The sequence below is a fragment of the Cyprinus carpio genome, chromosome A6 (genome assembly GCF_018340385.1).
Source record: "Cyprinus carpio isolate SPL01 chromosome A6, ASM1834038v1, whole genome shotgun sequence".
NCBI lineage: Eukaryota > Metazoa > Chordata > Actinopteri > Cypriniformes > Cyprinidae > Cyprinus > Cyprinus carpio.
The window spans coordinates 32,872,529-32,893,927 of NC_056577.1; the positions used below are offsets into that span (position 1 = coordinate 32,872,529).

The 21,399-nt window shown below is 33.7% G+C and overlaps 1 long non-coding RNA gene across 1 annotated transcript; it reads right to left on the reverse strand.

Moving 5' to 3' along the window:
- Positions 1-7,610: 7,610 nt before the first annotated feature.
- Positions 7,611-20,122, reverse strand: LOC122145380. The gene is made up of 3 exons (XR_006160310.1): positions 18,946-20,122; positions 13,446-13,570; positions 7,611-8,333 (listed from the first exon to the last, which is right to left on the reverse strand). It is a non-coding gene; the product is annotated as an uncharacterized LOC122145380 (long non-coding RNA).
- Positions 20,123-21,399: the final 1,277 nt, after the last annotated feature.

The window sequence follows — 21,399 nt, forward strand, 5'->3', positions numbered from 1 at the left end:
GTGTGTGTGGGGGGGGGGCATTCTTGACTTGACTTAACTTGACACTGGCATTCTGATTCTGAGTGTTATTGCTCATTACATGCATTAGTCTGATGGACAGTGTGCAGCAGATCTTTGATGTGTTGTGAGTGTGTGTAGTGCTGTGATGAATGGATTACTGCACTTTGAGATGAAGCTTGAGAGGCATTTTTCCATTTTTTTAATAGGACGCTGCTGCCACCAAGTGGCCAAACTGTGTATGCAGCGCAGAATTCGAAACGTACCATTACAATAAAGTACTGTGGTTGTGATGGTACCAGATACGATACTATGATACTTTGATGTATAGGCCAAAATGTGGGTACAACGGTAGCTCAATGGTACATATTTGTACCTTATTTATACCTAAATGATACATACAGTATTTTGAATTGTACCTTTTTTTCTGAGAATGTTGATAGATCTAAACTGAAAGGTTACACCATTTCTCAGGATGGGTATTTTTTTTTATAAATGAGTTGGGGACACTTGTGTTTTATTTTATTTTCTTTTTCTTTTCTTTTCTTTTTTTCTTTTATTATTATTATTATTATTATTATTATTTCTGTTGTGAATTTGTTTTTTTTTTTTTTTTTTTATTTCTGTTTTTCTGTTGTGAATTTGTTTTTAGTTCAAAACTGTTCTTATTATTTCAGTATTTTATTTTTTAAGCAAAGATAGTATTCTAAAATCAGTGTATCAAGGTATAATTGTTTTAGAGAATCGCTCTCTACAAATATACCTTTCTCTTGTCCAATAGCATTTTGTAGCTATAACTTAAAAGTTTGTTTCTATAAAGGAATTACTTTTCAAAAATAAACTCACCCTGAGAAATGTTCCCTAGAGTTAAAGTGTGACAACTAGCCCCGGTCTCTTCTCCCAGGTAACAAATTTAGGTTCTAAAAACGTTGCGGAAACATTGTTTTGAAATGTTTGTTAAACGTTCAAATGTTCAGTGTTCTTGTCTTGGTCATAGTGTTATTTAAAGGATGCAAAAATATTTCTTACAACATTCTACTAACTTTATTTTTACCCAAAATATAACGTTATTTTGTTTTCTTGTCCATCTGATATTGTATTCCAACTTATTATAGTTCAAACCATGCTACTATGGCGCATATCCAATAGTATTATAAATACATTTTGGATGGAAACAAATATAATCGAGCTTCAACTACACACAAGCAGTGACCACTAGATGGGGCCCCAAATACACATTTGATATCCAAACTCCATTCAGGGACCTCATTTGAACAACCTGCGATCAGGAGAAAACTATTACACTATTACAATATTTATTTACAATAATTTACATTTCACAAAGATCGGTTTAACCTTTCGTTCAGAGTTAAATTCTACAAACCGGTTTTATCAATCTGCTTTAACGAAAATAAGTCATGACAAAAATGTGCGGTATGCTGCGACTTGAGTGTTTTTTAGACACGTAACTGAACTGTCAGTGCTTTTGTGATTTAAGTACACCACACATGGGACCCCGGTTAAGTGTTTTACAGTCATGTAAATAGCTTTAGGCAATAATCATATTTCTCTTTTCTAACCATTTCAGATGTTCACATTTCTTTTATTTATCTTATAACTGATAGCACTGCTCACTATTTGATCTGTTCCAACTCGTGATTTCAGCACAGACTCAGGAAACTTTAAGTCGATTCGACATTTTTTATGAAGGTTTTATTCTAACTTAATCATTTAATGAGGAGATTTTAGCTTCGAGATCTTATGTTTTTCCGACTTTAAATATTCATGAAGTTTTCACGCAAGAATGAATGTTCTCGATGTTTAAGTAAGTCAGCGTTAAAACAATTAATTTATAAAATGCACATATTTAAACAAACACTAACCCGGCTAACAAAAAATATGTTCTAAGAACATTTTGCTAATGTTCCCATTAAGTTCAAAACTCGTTTTATCCAATCATTAAGGGAGCATTCCATTTCTATCATTTTGCACGTTACTTTTGAATGTTACCTAAACATTCTGAAACAAGTAGTAACATTTAAAAAATGTAAGACAGACATTCTACTAAAATGTTTAAGAAAAAAAAAAGTTCCATGAGCGAAGTCAGTTTACAGTCTTTTTCTGTATGCAAAGAAGCCTTAAAGTCTTGACGGCAAAATAATAAATGTTAACATTTTCATCCTTATTGACGAGAAAAAAAAAATAAAATTATGCATTTCAGTTGCATAAACCTTTGAGTTGCATAAGCCATGGTGACCTTATGTGACAACATGCCCCAGTACTGAAAACTGCACAATAAACAAGACTTGATACACAGTATCGCCCACGTGAATCAGCCAATCAAAAGCAACATAATAAGGATCCTGTATCTTAATCCGTGCACGGAAATCAAAGTAAAATCACATTATCTCATTTCCTGACAGAATTCCTTATGTCCATGTAGAATGGATGACTGGCGTGAAGGACGTGGCTCTGAAAATGATGGACAGGTGTAATCAGACACAGACATTGGGAGGGAAAAACCACAGGAGATGTTTTAATGTTTCATTTTGCGTTTCAACCAAACAATTTCGCAGGCCAGTTTTAGGAACAATGTGTTGTAATAAAACCCTCATATAGACAAAAGCATCATAGATCGTCCCTTTGTGGATGTTCTTCTGTGTTTTCCTTCACGTTCTCCATCCGTATGGCCCAGGGCACCGGAGAAAGTGGTTCTTGTTTCTCGTCTCCGTTTCGGCCCCTTAGAAAAGAATCTGCAAGGGATTGTGTACATTTTGCATGCTTTGGGATTTTAGATTAAAAACACATTGAAAGTGTGTGTGTTTGTGAGAGAGTTGCATCATGGAAAACTGGATTTAGACTCAAGAAGAATGTTGAAATACAAGAGTGTGGGTTTTTTTTTTTTTTTTTTTTTGGATGCTTTAAAGGTTACTGTGCATAAAGTTGAAGGTACGATACATGCAAATGTCAAAATCTCAGGAGTTTGTTCAAACTTATAGTAATAAAGTTTAGTGTGTAATTCATCCTTTGCCATTTGTGCTCCAGACGTAAATGATAAAGAAATGGAGCAGTTTTGTTTTGGGTAGCAAATAGGGTCAGACTGGTCAGATTGCGTGTAGTTCTGAACAATAGCTTCTCACTACGGCATCAGACACTGGTGAAAGAGATCCACGGCATGCTCGACCCCGATCCCCATCCAGAATGACCTCTGGGCTCCGGTTCCAACACTCTCTTAATGTCCCAGATGACCACAGTCTTCCAGATTGACCTGTGACTGGATACAGATTTGCTTGCCTTTAGGTAGCATCTCAGATTGCAAGTGTTTGTTTATGAGAAACAGCCTGGAGTGCAGCTGATAGGGTCTTACAGGGAGATGCTTAGAGGTTGCTAAAGTATTTATGCACTTTATTGCTCCTTAAGGGAATAGTTCACATAAAAAATGAAAATTTGCTTAAAAAAAAAAAAAAAAAAAAGTGCTCACTCTCGGGTCATCCAAGATGTAGATGAATTTGTTTCTTCATCAGGTTTGGAGAAATGTAGCATTGATGTTTTTATCAGCTGTTTGGACTCTCATTCTGACGGCACCCATTCACTGCAGAGCATCCATTGCTGAGCAAGTGATGCAATATTAGTTCTCCAAATCTTTTCTGATATTCAGATGTTTCTCTTAAAATATGTTTAAATGCATTTAAATATAAAAGAAAATATAGAATAAAAACAGACCAGTCAATAGTTGTCATACAGTAAGAATACAGAACTATAAATATGTGCATTACATGTAGATCATTTGCCTTTAGAAGAATTTAATGAGTAATGTTTGAGATTATATTGGGATTTTTGACTTTTGATTGCAGAAAATTGTATTTTGCATTTTGACAAGTTAAGGATTTCTTCTAAGACTAAACAGACACATGCAAAAATATCAACTGAAGTAGTATGTTGTGATCCAACTCAACTTTAATTGAAGGTGATTATGAAGCAGCCGCTCTAACAATCTAAATGCTTTTAATAAATCCAATTGTATTTTTGTCTCAGTGAGGCGTTCTCTGCTGCTTTTGTGCAGGTTTGTTTGTGGTTAGGTTTGTTTTCTAAGGGAATGCCACAGAGAAATGTACCATGATCTGAATTACTGTAGGATTGGGTGACAAATAAAAGGCAAAAAAAAGGGACAAGCTTAACGGTCATGTCTTGTGTTTTGTCTAGAGCGGTCAGCGAGAAATACATGAAGACCCGAGAAAACACACAACTGATATTAATGTTGAATGAAGCATGCTCTATTGATCATACATGGATAAATGTAAAAATTATGATTTTTTGATAGTTAATTAATTTTTATTTTTGATGGTTCAACTTAACAATTATGCTATAATTGTAAACTGCTAAAATTTAGCCAAAAAAAAGAGCGGTGTTGCATTTTCCATATGAGCTTCATGCAGCATAATTCTAGCATTGAGGATTAATCAATTTTCTTTCATACATTTTCTCAGGCTAAAGTCAGTTTTAAAAGATCTGTTTAAATAAATAAATAAGTATAAATATGTATGTATTAAAATGCATGTGTCCAGTTCTTAGAAATGCTATTTTATTTACAGGCATTTTTATTTTTTTTTTAAATGTGTTTATGTGTGTATATATATATATATCTGTGTGTGTGTGTGTGTGTGTGTGTGTGTGTGTATTTATATATATATTTATAATATATATATTGTATTTATATATATATATTATATATATAGATATATATATATAAATATAAATTGTCTGTTTTTTTTTTTAAATACATGAAATGATGTTGAATATGCAATACAAAACCACATACATTTGACCTTTCAGCTGTGCACACCATATCTAACTCTGTCTTTTTTAACTCTGCCATGGTGTACGTGTGTATATATATATATAAATTGTCAGTTTTTGCATCATTCTGCTACTTTACACTTGAAAGACATGGCCGCACACCGAGACGGTGCCATGTGAAATTAATTGTAAAAGAAAAGGATGGAAAAACCCTCCCAGTCCTCACAATCCCTGCCCTGACCGCAGAACTCTGTGAATAAAACATCCGTAATGACATTAAAATGACATATTGTTGTCTGGGACGTTTACCCTCGGCGTCATATGACTAAATTAGACAGGCGTTTGAAGAGCAGCCCACATTGTGGCTCTCCCATTGAGCCGTCATGGTGGTACGGATGTCCACTGAGTCCCGGTCCCGATCTCCACGGCTCTCCCCATTCTGATATGAACCATTAGGCCTATCCGTTTGCGCCGCTCTCAGCCCGAGGGACGGCTGGGCCCTGTTATTTGTCAGTCAGACTCTGTTTCTCTGTGGGAAACCGGGCCGCAGAAAGCCCTGGAGGCCGGCTGTGTTCTGCCCGTTATGTGCGCAAGCCAACCAACTCCATTTGAGGCAGCAAAGAACATGATTTTAGTGGAAACATGTTTTCTGTATACAACACTGACATCTTTCAGAGCCGGCGGTAATTGGAAAAATGTGAGATGGAAACGCTGGATGTAACAATGCAAGTGTTTCTTTTACTGTACCCCACACCAGAGCCTCCTCTGAAAATCCATTATTTCCTGATGTGGTGCTTTTTGTTTTACATTTAGGACGCAAAACAAATTTCCAAGCCATCAACACAAATTGCCTGAGATGCCACATGCAAGGCCTCCAACAAAATCACCATTCACTCGGAGACCGCAGAGAGCTGATGGGGACTTTTTAGTGCTTTATACTATTTATAATAGCGTGCATTTGGCATCAGTAACAGTTTTTCTATCAGTATCATGAATCAGACAGTGTTTCATTTACATGACAACATTCTGGCAGATATTTTTCTCCTTTTTAGGTAAAAAAAAAACACTTAAAAACAACTGCACTGAAAAAACACACAAATAATCCCAAAGAAACGGTAACACATTAAATTAAACATGAAAGTTTGAAGTTTTTTTTTTTTATTTTTTCATCACAACTGTACTGTTTTTTTTTTTTTTAGTTAGGTAAGAAGAGCTTAACTTAATTTAACATGAATTCTGAGGTAAAAAGACTGAAATTGTATTTTTTTTGTTTTTGTAAAATGTACTCCAATAATCTTTAAAATAAAATAAAATAAAAATTATAAAAAAAATAAATAAAAAAATACGTGTGTGGACAGACAGAACTATGAAGATTGAGAAATGTTTGACTGTCGGATCTGAGCATAATTTGAGACATGGTTGAGTTCTCTTCTGAAACGCAAAAAGGAAATGCATGTGAGATTAAAATAAAATAATATAAAATAATATTAATTTATATGAAATATTATTATATAAGATAAAATAAAATAAAATAAAATAAAATAAAATAAAATAAAATAAAATATTTTTTAAAGTTTTTAAAGGATTTACTTTTTAAACACATTTCGCACAGAAATTGCTAGTAAATTTCACAAATAATTACGAAGAAACAGCAAGTAAACCATTGAATTATATGCAATTTTGAGGAAGACAAAAACTATTTCCTTGTAAAACAAACTCTTTATTTACAACTTTTTACAATGTATTGACATACAGAACTTCTAATGAAGCTAATTTGGTTAAGAAAGACTGAGAAATTACATTTTTGAACTTATTATTTATTTAAATTCTTTAATAATGAATTAGCAATGATAACTTTGAGATGATTTATTTACACATGAAATGATGAAAGCAGATGCATGTGAGATTAAAAAAACAAACAAAACGTAAATGTGAAATAAAGTATTTTCTTGTAAAACATACTCCAATAATGTTTGAATAATTTTTTATTTTTTTATTTTTTTTTTTACAATGAATGGGGTCATTTTCATAATTTGCTCTCCATTTAATCGCACTGCAGTCTGGGACAAACGACTGAGATATAACAGATCTGGCTGGTGTTTTTTCTTCCCCAACAGGTTTGGTCGACCGGGATTATGGTACTCTGGAAAAACTGACCCTTGCAGACCTACAACGTCGACTCATTTTTCACCAAACTATGTTAAAGTTGATTTATTCACCCCGAGATAATTGAAAGCTTGAGTCAGCAAGGTCTTACGAGGTTATAAAGCCGCTCCATCATCAGTGTCCCTCTAATGGCTTTCAAATGTACCAGCTGCTCCAGCGGCAATTTTCACATCAATTTATTGCATGTAAACAAGCTGTCGAGTCAATGAACTGTAAAACTCCACCGTAAAGACGGGCTGGAAATAGAAAGCTCTGTGTGTAAGTGGAGACGCGGGAGGGTTTGGGTTAGCCAGCGACGTGCTAATTTGCTCGAGCCACATGTGTTACTGTGAATGTGGGACGGGGTGTAAGACCTCAGAGACCTTAACAAGTTCATTTTTATGTTCCTTTAGTTCTTTTAGAGATACGACCCGAGTCGTCGCCACATCTAACAGTTTGTAGCACAGCTAAATTACATATTAGATACGACCCGAGTCGTCGCCACATCTAACAGTGCTTTTTACGATACAAATCATTGCAAAGCAACTTTACAGAAAATTAAGTTTCTACAATATTTAGTAGAATCGTTTTTTTTTATTATTCTCATTGCTGCTCAATTTTACAGTTTGTTTCATATCTACATTGTTTAGTAGATAAAATATGGATGATCACAAGACCTTATCCACAGTATTTAGAGATTAACACATCTCTTAAAATAAATGCACACTAAGGCAGAACAAGCACATGCTTAAACAGCTTCCTAGAGCAAAACCAGTCAAGAACCACAGGTCTAGCAAATCAATGGACTACAACCCATAAAACTCCAATTCTGATTTCATGGGGGCTTTTTTGCATTTACATCCTCCAAATATTTTTGATTACTGAATCCAGGTTTCTCAAGCCAGTTTTCCATCTGTTTCAGAGGTTTCCACGCATGACCAGGATATAGCTTTTCATTTTCTTTTCAGTCCAGTCAACCCTCATTTCCATGACAAAAGAATGAAGTTCATACACTTTTCTGTATACAGCATATTACGTTTTTTCCCACTCGTTCTCTCACGGAAGAACCTACAGGTAGATTTACACACCAAAGAGTTCAGGAATCACAGTATCTGATAAAGGAAGGCCGACAACTGCACAAACTTTGAAGCTTAACGGCCAACATGTATATATATGGAGACAGAAAGAACATTTATTACACTGCTTCATTTGTTTTTTGCACATCAGAGGAGGCATAAATCAGAAAGGATAGAAAGCCGCAGTGGGTTGCTTCCCACCAGCACGTTCTCCTCCCCCCGTCCATCGCCTCGGGACCAAACCAGCTCAATTTCTTCTTATTCCGTGCCAGAGATCCACACCGGCAATTTAACCTGTCAGCCGAGCCATGAATCAAACTGGAAAGGCATGATTAGTCACGTTGATATATTAGCAACTCGTAAGGCATATTTTCATACAGACGTGAGGAAGAGGAGAAGACTTTGAGGGAAGAGCGGTGAGGAGGGTGTGGACAAGCTCCCTAGAAAGGGCTCTAACCACATTAGCACTATTTAGTGTGAGCATTTACACCGCTGTACTTGCACACGACAAGCGTCTATTACTAAACCCTGCCCTGAACAGAGTTTGTGGAGTTGCATCATTCACTGGATATTGCTTATGTTTTGTTTTCATAACTTTGGAGATTTAATAAGGTTTTTAGCTCATGTTACAATTTAAGTATCAATTCAGTTTCAGAGAAAAGTCATAGGTTATAAGGATATGGATATAAGGTCATTTACTCTAATTTGAAGAGACATGGTAATTCGACAAGGTTTCACTGGCTAAAATTAGTTAACTACTTTAGTTAACAATGAAAAAAATACTTTGTGTTGCATTGCATTTATTAATCTTAGTTCATGTTAATCTCAAAATATACATTAAAATCAAAAGTTGTTTTTGTTTAAAATAGTAAATGCAGAGTGATCTAACATGAACATTTTTATTAATAAATGTTGTACAAATATATCGCACATTATTAGTTCATGCTAGTTAATGCATTAATAAATTATAATAAATGAGACCTTATTATAAAGTGTTAATAAGAAAATTCAGAGAAACAAATGTAAGTTCACAAGTACAGAGTTATGAAATTAATGTGAATATAAGGTAATTGTGAATATTATTTACTCTGATATATATTTGACACAATTCTGAAAAATGTGCGTAAACTGAAGCTTCCATTTGTTCACCCTTTAATCTTTTTTTTTTTTTTTTTGCAAGAGAAACAAATGAGATATTAAACATGTCATTTGTTATTTTTAAATTTATTTCCAGTTCTGTTTCAGAGAAAACGCATGTGTGAAAATTCCTAAAGAAATCTTAATTTTGACTATAAAACCAAATAGAAAATCAAAGCTGTAAAACTACAAAAAGCTATAAAATCAATGTGGATATAAAGTGATTTGATCAGATGTTTAAGAACATTCTGAGAAACAACTTGAAAATTCCTAAAGAAATGTTTAAAATCAAAGCTATTAAAATCATTGTGAATTCTAAGAAAGATATCTAAGCTCAATTTGATCTCCATTTTTGAAAGAGAAACAATCGAAATATTAAAAATATTTAATTTTCATAATCGTTGACGTTGGATTCCGAAGCTACAAAATTACTCAAACATGTGTAAGCTAAAGTTTTTATTTTTTATTTTTATTATTTACATCTTATAGATGTGGGAACTATTAACAGTTTTGCTCCTTCCTTAAAATGTTTATTAAAATGTTATTTGTATCATTGTCACATGTGATAATAAAAAGCACTTTGTGACTTTAGATGAATGTTCAAGTTGTTTAAAGAATGAAACGATGTTCATTCAGCTATGGGATGAAAGGGCGTTTGTTACGCAGCATGAAAGGACGGTGCTGGGTTCTACCGCTAATATAATAAGCTGGTATCTAAAGTTATTGTTTCATTTTCAAAAGCATGACAGTTCCTTGTCAACAAGCCGACCTGTGATTCATTGAGTCAGTATGTTCCATCACACGTACAGTTCTTCAATGCAGGGGAGATCTGGAGCTCGCTAGCCCTTCTCAGAAAGGGTTTTACTACGGTAAGGCCTGGATGTGCTCAAAGAGCATAATTATAAGTTGGGTCCTGTGGTTCTGCTGGGAAAAAAAAGAAAAAGAGGGCCACACAGAGACTGCCAAATGCAGATGTGCACTGTAATAAAAAAAATAAATAAAAAATTCAAAGTTGTAAATAAAATGTATTAGAGCACCTTTTACTGATTCTGAGTAGAAAAATTCTGTTTAATTCAGTGTTTTTGCTGTTTCTCTGTTATTATTTGTGAAATAATTGTGAAAATTTCATTTTTACACCACAAAATTTTTTTTTACAAAGTTGTATAAGATATTTGACTTTTTATACACACACATTTTTACAAATGCTTAAATATGGTCATAATCATGAAATACAATCAGCACATTTCACAAATGATGTTTAAACACTCTGAAACCTTGTATAAAAAGTGCACTGTGCAGAACTCATATTGAATTTTCCTACAATAACACATTCACTTAAACGCGATCAGCACCTTTAATTCGATCAGTGATCCTGCTTATATTTTATTTGTTTGACAAGTGACTCGTGTGTGACATCTAATAAAGCGTATTGTCCTCGTAAGGCAATATATTGACAACAAAACAATGAAGGTGAACCCAGAGGGCATTTATTTAGTTTACACTATTAATACTTCTGAAAGCTGTTAAGTGGAACACGGAGAGTTTATTTAAATGAGACTCAACACCGTATGACAGTGTTGACACACACACACACACACACACTCCTAACCTCTCGCCCTGCATAACTTGTCGGGGCAGCTCCCTAAACTCTACTTTAAAGAAACTTTTTAACGTCCTGCTTAAATGAGTGACATTCACAATCGGCTCAGCGTGAGCCAAGAAGCGAGATAATCACACATCAATTACCTGCCAAAACTGACAGCATCTCTGACGAACTCACAGCAGTTTAATTACTGTAAGTCAGACTGCATTTTTACAGGCTTAAGTGTCCTTCAAACGCATAACAATAATACTGTATGTTCAAGACCGGGTCACCAGAAAGTACACTGTAAAAAAAAATAAAAATATGATCAGTGTGTCATGGCAACCTATTATTCCATGACTTTAACTCATATTGAGTTAACTCATATATATATTTTTTTTTTGCCATTTTTTGCCATTTTTATTAGTTTTTGTTGTTTTAAAAATATGCCTGTTTAGTTTTTAATCATTTCAGTTGTACTTTTAATTATGCATCACGGTTTCCACAAAAAAAAAAAAGAAAGAAAAAAAAAAGAATGTGAAGCAGCACAACTATTTTCTGCATTAATAATAGCAAATCAGCATATTAGAATGATTTCTGAAGGATCACATGTCACTAAAGAGTAATGATGCTGAAAATTCAGATTTGATCACAGGAATAAATTACAGTTTACAGTTTATTCACATAGAAAACAGTTATTTTAAATGTTAATAATATTTCACAATTTTGCTGGGTTTTTTCTGCATTTTATTCAAATAAATACAGTCATGGTGAGCAGAAGAGACTTTTTCCAAAAAAAAAAAAAATATTTTTAAAAATTCCAAACGTGTGTATATATAATGTTCACATAAAAGAAAATCAAGTCTGATTCTCAAGCTGCGTTTAGCTGAAGGGTTAAACCCGGAAGGCAAGCTCATTATAGTCAATATATATGTATGCAAAACACCTCTGACTCACAAACGCTGGCATGGTTTTGATGTTGCACTCATCAGACACGGGGATCTTAACCTGGCACACCATTTCCTCTTCCTGAAACTTTACCTTCCCCAAAGAATCAACAAATATAAAGTATTTTTCTTGTTTTCTTAGACTCAAAACACTAGCTTAGTTAAGAGATCTTTATTTATTTTTTTTTGAATAAATTCTAAACTGATATTTTACATATTCAGCCTCCTGGCGGCCAATTCAAATGATTCCTGATTCATATTCAGTGAGAAGTTTATAGCGTGATCTGCGTGCTGCAAATGAGCAGCTCATTCTGAGATGGGTGTGTAAACACACATAAATGTATTTTTAAACAAAACATATATAAATAACCCTGAAATGTATTCTATTTCCTTCTGAATATATTTGCAAACATTTTAAGAGGGTTTGTTTGACTCATATTTTTGCAATATGTACATATTTGCTTTAGGATGTCAACATTCTTTCATTAACGGTTAGGATCTTTTGAGAAAGGTATGGAATGGAATAGGAGGTTTATTTTATTTTCAAAAAGCTTCTATCGAGATACATTTTGGATCACAATATTCGAAGGTTTTGTTTTAGTGAAATGCATGTTTAAAAAATTTCTTCTAACAAACAGGTTTCAAATCAAAACCTATAGCAAAAAAAGGGGGTCAAATGAAAGAAATAAAGCACCATTCATGCAGTTTTATCATGGAGGCTGAGCTATGTTTTGGCAGTGAGAGCAGTGAGAGGCATGTGAGCTATTCCCACTGATGTGATGGTCTGCCTCGGGCTCTTCGCTAGTAAATTCATCAGTGTCAACACAGCTGCAAGAAGACAGCTTTGAAGCAAACAGAAGCATGCTAATCATGTCAACACTAAAATACATGATTTCCAATTACAAAACACTGTTAGAACTAAATATGCCATCTGTGAAATCCATCTGACCCCTTAGGTGAACTGGTCTGTGTAAATAGCAACAATGAGAAAGTTTTTTTTTTTTTTTTTTTTGGAGTCGAAAGAAGAATAATTGAACAAAAGTCAATATTTTGCATTGTTTAAACTTGAGCTTTTATTACAAAATTATATATTAGATGTCAACTTCCATAATTAAAAATAATGACAAAATTGTTTGTTTAATAAATTGCAAAATTATACACACACACACACACACACACACACACTTTATATTTCATACTATATACTTTATATACAGACTCAAAATACTAAAGCTTGAAAATTATTTTGATTAGAACAAAAACCAAATTTATATATAAATAACATTTATATATATAGTATATTATTATCTATTTTTCTCTTTATTACTTATCTCTTTTCTCTTTATTTATTTAAAAAAAATATATATATATTTAATTTTTTTTAAATACAATTTTCAACATATATATATATATATATATATATATATATATATAAGTAATATAAATATATTAGTTTATGCAATATAAGTAATTTATATTGTTATTTATTTATATTGTTTAATTTATATTGTTATTTTACTTCTTTTTTTGTTTTGTTTTTTGGTCACTATGAAATATGTGTTATGTGAAGATACTCCTTTTGTGGGTCAAATGAGTTTAAAACAACATGAGGGTGGGTCAATAACAAGAGCTTTTTTATTATTATTTAGCTTGAACTGCTCCAGCCCTCACTTTACTGTCATTTCCAGCAGAATGGATCTGTGACAGTAAGCTGATTTACACCAGAGAAGAGAGTCGATGTAAAAGTTTAATTACCCGTCCTACCTGCACAGAGATCGTCCCACTCAGGAGGGGGGAGTGCTGTCGCAGGGTGTGGCGTCGTAGCCCGAGGCATCATGGGAAGGGAAGCTTTTGGGGTGGGGTGACCACCTAATCGGTCTAGTCAAGCCCTATAAAGAGAAGGAGATAGATTTCAGGTCCTTAACTTTGGCATTTTTCATTTGATTTATGCAAAGGTGGAGTGGAAAAAAAGTTTTACAACTCAGGTCAACCTTAAAGCCTTTAAGGTTAACTCCTTCCCATCCAAACAATCTCCAAAAGAAACGGCCTTCCTTTTTTCTTGGCAGAATTAGACCTTGTTTTTGTTTCCCAGATTTCTGATGTCTATCAAAGTTCATCCAACTCTTCCTTTTCATCGCCACCCTGATTCGCGTCAAGTTCTGACACGCCGAGCTGCTCTCTTAGATCTTTCATGTCATATTGGGATGATCTGTAGGGAATCTGACCCCTGTTGTAGAAAGCGGCAGAGTCTTAATTGCCTTGAATGCATCGTGTTGGAAACACCCCAGGCCCAAATTCATTTGCATCCTGTTGTGTGCTCTATCTCTGCTCATTAAGACAAACTATTTATCTTATTTCACAAGATAAGCCTTTTAAAATAGGTGGCATATTTGGCCAATTGATTAAACCCATGCATTCCTGAAGCTTTTTTTTTTCTTTCAACATTTCAGCTTTTATGCATATAAATATAAAGCGGTTTGTAATTTACATTTACTACTGACTTAATTTTACAAGTTGCACCATCATTTGCAACTTGCAAATGCATTGCTCTTCTGGAAGTACACGTTTGGTGGCTCATTGTGAGGATTTGCTTAACGTTCGAATGTCTCAGCTCAAAATATGGTGATAAAAGCTGCAAAGATAACCATGCAAAAGATATTTGAGCACCGAGATAAACTAGAGAACAAATCAAGACAAAAGTCTCTCGTTTAGACGTGTCTTCTTGGAGAAAGACCAGTAATCTACATTTAAAAAAATGTTAGTTGTATTTGGTAAAATACCAATCTCAAGATATTTCTCATGAAATTAATTATATATCTCTAAAATACTTTTTTTAGAAGAAAAATCTAAGACAAGTTGATACTGAACGACGTAAAACCTAATTAATTAAATAATTACAATAAAAAATAATCAGAAAACCCTTTTAAAATTAAAAAAATAAATAAATAACCTTGAGACAAAAAAGCTCTATATGTGTTTAGGAGTCAGCATATGTTTTTTTTTTTTTATGTATATAAATTTATATTTTATATATCTATATTTATTTATATTTGTTACATCAGTCTTTTATGGCTAATACAGTATGATATAGTGAGAATATAGAGAAAAACTGAGCAAAAGCATGTAATTTGGTGCAGATGCTGATATTAATATGGACAAAAAGTAGGAAATTGTGATGGTTGTGATGTAAATCAATCAGATCTTTATGACAGTATAGCAGATACTTACATAAAATGATAGAAATAGCAGTTGTCACTCTATATCTCCAATAATATTTCTTAGATGATATTTAAATTATCAAAACATATAATGCAATGTATTTCTTTGAATAATGTGTGTTTAGTTAGATGATGTTTCTATGATGAGTTTTGTTATTATTTGATACTCACATTTGAACATGATTTTATGGACGATCAAGTTAAGCGAAGTTGCTTCAGTCCAGTAAGTGTTCATCTCACAGTTATTCTTACATGTATAAAAATCTGTAAATATTTGACATGCATGTAGCAGACTGTGTGATCATGTTGATCATTAAGAGATCTAAATTTTAGTATTAAATATGACACATAGACTTTATATGATTAAACACATGAAAGGTCTCAAATTATAAAAGAGCAATACACATTTTCTCTGGGATAGATTCAGTATTGTACATGAATATATTTGTCTTTAAGTAGAGATATGTTATGGAAATATTGTGATTGACTTTGTAAAAGATACATCAGTTCTGTTATGCTCTGAGAGAGCGTCCCCTTCTCACAGAGTCCCATCCGTTCAAATGCATCTGTCAGTCAGAACTTGAGTGTACAAAGTCAGCGCTGTCACGCTAGAGTCCCAGTGCTGGTAATTTACTTAAACAACGTCTCACCTTGCTCATTATATTACAAACCACCTTCCCTGCTCTCCACACAGCTGCCTGTTTGAGACACGCAAACAACAATCGTCTCCATTGCCTTTGTTCTGCTGCTTCATGTATTGTTTCAGGTATTCTCTAATTCAGGGGTAATTCAAGAGCCTGCGTTTGGCTTCTCTCAGCCCTCGGGACGTTTCTCTTCATATGCTTATCTGCTTGTTTAGGGGTAAATAAACACTAAAAGGGATCATATCTGACTGTGCTGCTTTGAGCTGACAGAGCCGATTAAAAGAGCGGCGGGTGAAGAATGAAAGAGAGACAGGAGAAGAAAAGCTTCTCTGAACTGCTAGAAACAAAGATGATTAAAACATAATGGAGGGAAAATGTCCAGCCCGCCCCCTCCTCATGTGCCACCACTTTACAAAAAAAGTCAAAACAACACAAAAGCATACATGGGACAGAGGCTTATTGTCCACTTCAACCAATCCTCACCAGATGAGAGAGTTTTCATGAGACATCCTAAATCCAAAGCAAATGTCAGTGTGTTTAGATGCTGCTTTCTTCTGCCTCTTTTCTCTTTGTTTTTGTGGTGGACAGTTGAAGAACTCTATCTATCTATCTATCTATCTATCTAATGTAAATGTTTGGACAAGCATTCCTAAAATGAGGTTTATGGAACATTCTTACATTATTAATATTTGATATATGTTCTCGTTATGTTGAGAGGAAACATTCTTGGAACAATATTCTCAGAACGCCATTATGATGTTGTTTGTCATTCTCAGAAATTGTTCAGAACTGTTTGATGACATTCTTCATTAATAAATTAATGCAATATTCTCATAACACTTACAAAATGATGGAATGGAATGTTTATGTAATGTTTGCTTAACCAAGAAGAAAACTTCTTATTTTTAAACCTGTTTTGAACATTTAAAAAAAAAAAAAAAAAACATTCAGAAATAATGTTATCATAATGGTTTCAAAATTATAAAATGGAATGTTTCTCTAATGTACTAAATATGAAAAAAAATGATGTTTTAAGATCCAAATGTTACATTCTCATAAGATCTTAAAAATGATAGAATGAAATGTTCCTCTAACGTTTGCATTATCAAGAAGAAACCTTCTTAATACATTTTTTTTTTAATATTTTGAACGTTTAAAAACATAATTTTTTTTTTTATTGTCATAACGGTTTCAAAATTATAAAATGGAATGTGGTTATAATGTGCAAAGTCAAGAAAAAAATATTAAAATGTAAAAATGGGTGTTTTAAATGTTGAGAGAACATTCATATGTAACTTTTTCAAACTGATGGAATGAAATGTTCCTCTAACGTTCCCATAACCATGAAGAAACTGTAAATACATTTAAAAAAAGGCATCTTGAACATTTGAAAACCATACAGAAATAACATTTTTAGAATGGTTTTAAAATTAATGGAATGTTACTCAAATGTTCTTTAAATATAAAAAACGAGAGTGTTAAACGTTGAGAGAACATTCAAATGTAACGTTTTCAAAAAGACAGAATGGAATGTTGCTCAAATGTTCACATAACCATAAAAAGAAACATTCTCAATACAATAAAAAAGGGACATTTGGAATGTAAAAAAAATAAAATAAAAATGGGATTGATTCCTATAACATATTTTTGGTATCTATCTATCTATCTATCTATCTATCTATCTATCTATCTATCTATCTATCTATCTATCTATCTATCTATCTCTTCATAACACAGACCTTCTGGCTATGTGCACACACAAAGAAGAACCTCTGACTAATTTAATCCCTGTTTTCTGCCAAAGGCCAAAGTTGACAGAAGCCTCTCTGACACGCTCTATATTCTTTAACTGCAACAGTCTTAGTTAATTATACTCTTTGGGCTCACCTGGTAACTACTGCCCTGAGGATGGTAGAAAGTGGTTTTATGCCTTATATAAAGCTTAAGCAAAACCACACGGGATGTGCCACAACTTTCATCCCGCGATGCCCATTTCCGAATCGCTTGTATACATTCATTTGAAATCGATTGCACAACGTTTTGAAATGTGGATGTTCTGCAAAGCCGACACCTTCAACAAAAGCGATCTTCTCATCCTATCATAAGCCAATCTGGGCTTTAAAGGGTTGCACTTGTGTAACAATTCACTTGTACCTTCACCCCACCTGCTCTCACTCATGGTAATTATAAAGCAAAAGAAATGAGTAAGTTCCATTGTAAGGGAGGAGAAAAAAAGGCAAGGTAAGATGAGTCATTATGTAGCTATGTGTTTATTGTCGGTTTTTTCTTTTGTGTGGGAACCTGCGCCTTCCCCCAGACCCCTCCACCTTTACTGACTGAGGCTTGTGGGTAATTATCAGGAGATGGTGATCTAGGTGACCCGCCACACCCCACATTTAGTTTGGCATGTTGTCTGTGCTCCCTGGGTCGTGCCTGCTCGTCTATGCATGACAATAGGCAGGGCAATGGACCCGGTAATTACAGGCCGGGACGGCTATTCAGCGGCCCAGCCTGAAACACTCTGTGAGGAGCAGAAGTCATACTGCGGCTGACCTCACCTCAATCATGCAAACAATCGGTCAGGGACAACCTTGGAATTCCGATTGGAGAGCCATTTGTAGCAGCTATTGTTGTGCTCATGCACTGTTGTTGCCCCTTCAGTAGAATATTTTATTGCATTTGTGTTGTTACACGAACCTCCAAGACTGATTCATTTATGCATGCATACACGTGCATTAAATGTTTTATATATATAAATTTAATCAGCAATGACACATTCAGGTGATCAAAAGTAACAGTATGGATATTTATAACACTACAAAAGATTTATATCCTGAAAATAAATATTCATTGTGGTTTCCACAAAAATATTCAGCGGCACAACTGTTTTTAACATTGATAGTAATCAGAAATGTTTCTTGAGCAGCAAATCAGCATATTAAAATGATTTCTGAAGAATCATGTGACACTGAAGAGTGGAATAATGATGCTGAAAATTCAGCTTTGATCACAGCAATAAATTACATTTTTAAATATATTTAAATAGAAAACAATTATTTAAACTGTAATAATATTTCAAAATTTTTAATGTATTTTTTGTTCAAATAAATGCAGCCTTGGTGAGCATAAGAGACTTTAAACAGCATCAGAAAAAAATCTTACCGACCCCAAACTTTTGAATAGCGTCCATTAAGATTTATAAATAAAATGGTGGCCAGTGCCTTAAATACCAAAAAGTCTTTTTCTTCATTAGTTAATTGTTTTTAAGTTAAATATCCATCTTAAAATTAAATTGGGTATAACATGTCATGCCACAAGCAAATATAGCTGGTCAAAGTAGTTGCCACTTGCATGCACTTTGCATATATGCACATTAAATAACGGAAGCAAGAAAAAACTGACCTTGTCAAAAGAGCCTCACAAGCGATGGGGTGTGTCTTTGGTTAGCAGTGACCACTAGAGAGCGCTCTCATTCTCTGGGACGCTGCTGTTCAGATATAAATGACTATAAATGAGAGGACATAAAGTAAAAATAAAGTCCTATCCTCTTGTTGTTTTTTAAACAGGAAAAAAAAAGGTAATAATTTAAACAGCCTATAAATGTAAATCAAGTCTAGAAATAGAAAACAAATATACAGTAAATAAAGAGATTAGTTTTAATTAAGGCAGCTTAATAAAATTGTAGTGTAATAAAAGTTATATTATTATACAGGTCTGTTTGACATCTGGTTAATCTGGAAATGTGATTATGGTGTGTGTGCTTGCTGCCCAGAGGAAAATTATATTGCTCGTAGATTGTAAAATGTAACAAAGTTTACAGATATGTTTCATTTAATTTAGCGGTTTCACTTAAAATTCATTGGGACATATAAAACTGCACACAAATGAGACAGCTGACATGCAGCATGTATACAATTCAGTAGAAGTATAAAAATGTTGTATAAAGCTATAAAATTAAAGTGCAAGGCAATTCAGATCAGATGATACTGGAAGAATGATGAGAAATGTTTGCGCTCATATTGAGATCTCTGGGTTTTGATTGCAGACTTTGGGAGATGCTGTTGAAACTCTCAAGGAGAGACTTACTGAAGATTACTGAAGGAGAACAGGAGACTCAATCAAAGTCTTTATGTTTAATCTAATTGCTTTCTAGGAGAAACAGATGAAACAGATTACCAGAGATCTCATTCATGTGTTTTCACCAAATTCTAAATATGCACATTTATACCTCAAAAACGTCAAAAGAAAACTCTCTCAATTAGCTCTTATTATAACTTGAAGCGTTATCTGAAGCGCAGAGGCCAGATCTTGTTCAATCCTATACATATCTAACAGAATATGGAAACGCTGCTCACAATATCCATGTCTTGAGGTTATCCCAGACAGATAAACACACGATTGCCCGCCGTACACGAGTGTTTGACAGCCATGAGCAACTTAACATCTGCCTCTGAGCCTCACACAACCCATGATGCTCTTTTAATTAATGAGGAGGCTTCAGAGCCAACGGCTGCCTTATAACAACCATTACCACGGCAGTAAATTAAAACAAATGTGAGTTAGCAAAGGTTGCCATCCGACTGTCCGCTGAGTGGAAATGACGGCCTCAACAAGGTCATCTTTAATTAATTGCAGCCATTTCCCGCCAGGGCATAATGACGTAATCACAAAAAGTTGCTGTTACATTTTCATTGTGCTCTGTGCACGGATTTTAAAATCAATATAAATGTATATACATAGCCTTTAAATACAGTGTATAAATGACTCAAGTCTTAAAATATACATTTTTGATAGTTTAATAAAACTTCGAATTAATTATAATAAAAATTAAATAAAATATATAAATATTAAAATACAAAATTAATACAGAAATAAATATAAAAATTATACATTTTCTTAAATTGTGATTGTAAATGCACTAAATTATTCACTTCTGAATGGTAATACCACAGACTTTTACTATCAAAAGTATATAAATAAATATTTATAATATATGCATAAAATTTCAAAACTATGATATATATCCAAGTACCGTGGTATTCAGAAGGGAATCATTTAGTATATTTACAAAGTCCTCAAATTATTCCGCTCCATTTAATTGATGTATTTTTTTCCATTAAATTGTCATCTGTCTGTGCTGATTTTCATATTCAGTACTTTTTACTGAGGCATAGTGTGTCATATAATTTTATAAAGGCTTTTAAGTACTGGTTATTTAAATCGGTCGAGGTCTGTGTGTGTGAATGAACAAGTGCTTGTCATCACAGCTGCTCTGCAGTCACAGGAACACTAAACTGTCCCGTCTGCAGCGGTTCAGAGGCAGACCCATGTGAGCTCTGGGAACTCGCAGCACATCCAGGTTACACGCGGAACTCTGAGGTTCACCACACTTAAACATGGACCACTCTCACAAACATAATAATCAGTGTACTGCGGGAATATAAATTTAGTTAAATAAGGCAGATGTAATGAGGTGCTTAGTTTGGTCACTGTATCTGTTGTTCGTTCCTCTTCTGCTTTAATGGCAGCAGTACTGGAGCTGAAATGAACACAGACCTGATGATCATGTTCTCCAGCATTATTTGAGATGTTCAAAGAGCATCTTGAGCTTCAATGGAAGGACAACATCAACATATTTCACTCATTTACCTAAAAACAGTTCAGCATCTGTAATATTTCTTAAAAATTAGACATTATTACATTATTTTGTTTTAAATTTAATAAAAAAAAATCAATATGAGTCAATATGACCGCATACTACTTATGGCCCTTTTTTCTTTTTTTTTTTGACTCCCACGTTTTATAAAGAGACCCAAATTAATGGACATCTTTTAATAAGTGAAATATTATTCAGTG